The sequence below is a fragment of the Cicer arietinum genome, chromosome 2 (genome assembly GCF_000331145.2).
Source record: "Cicer arietinum cultivar CDC Frontier isolate Library 1 chromosome 2, Cicar.CDCFrontier_v2.0, whole genome shotgun sequence".
Classification (NCBI taxonomy): Eukaryota; Viridiplantae; Streptophyta; class Magnoliopsida; order Fabales; family Fabaceae; genus Cicer; species Cicer arietinum.
Genome location: NC_021161.2, coordinates 46,848,927 through 46,849,612, shown reverse-complemented (window position 1 = coordinate 46,849,612; position 686 = coordinate 46,848,927).

The following is a 686-nucleotide window of genomic DNA, read 5'->3' as shown; positions in this document are numbered from 1 at the left end:
GAAAAAATGAATTGATGTGATTTGGTGTGAATTGTGGATTGAATTTGAGAATATGTCTGAGTATGTTCTGTGTGGAATTTGAAAACCATTAGAGTTAAACGAGTATTAAGAATGGGGAATCTTTTAATATCTATGTTTACTTAATGTCTGTCTTCAAAATTGTTAGAGTTAAACGAGTATTAAAAATGGGGAATCTTTTAATATCTATGTTTACTTAATGATTGTCGTGAAAATTGTTAGAGTTAAATGAGTATTAAAATGGGGAATCTTTTAATATCTGCAGTTACTGAACGATTGTCGTGGATAGAGTCAGAGTAAGCTCATGCATTTCATAGTACATAGCGACCGAATGGACCATGGTGATAATGGTGACTGGATGGGCCACGAGATGATTCCATGTGATTTGTTGGTTCATCTAATCCTTACGGGGATTGTCGCGTTGTGCTGATCTGTGAGATATTGCACTCTAAAATGTCCTGATCTGTGAGCGATTGCACTCTAGAAAACAGTGTAAGGCATGTGATAGGCGACACTTTAGTAAATCGTGCAGGCATGTGATGGGTGGCACCTTGGTAATTAGTACAAGGCCTGTGATAGGCGGTACAATTATGATTTACGCCCCTTCGAGGAGGGTTTTGGTTTGGAATTCCGAGTCCATGCATTTTGGCATATACGCATTGCATTAG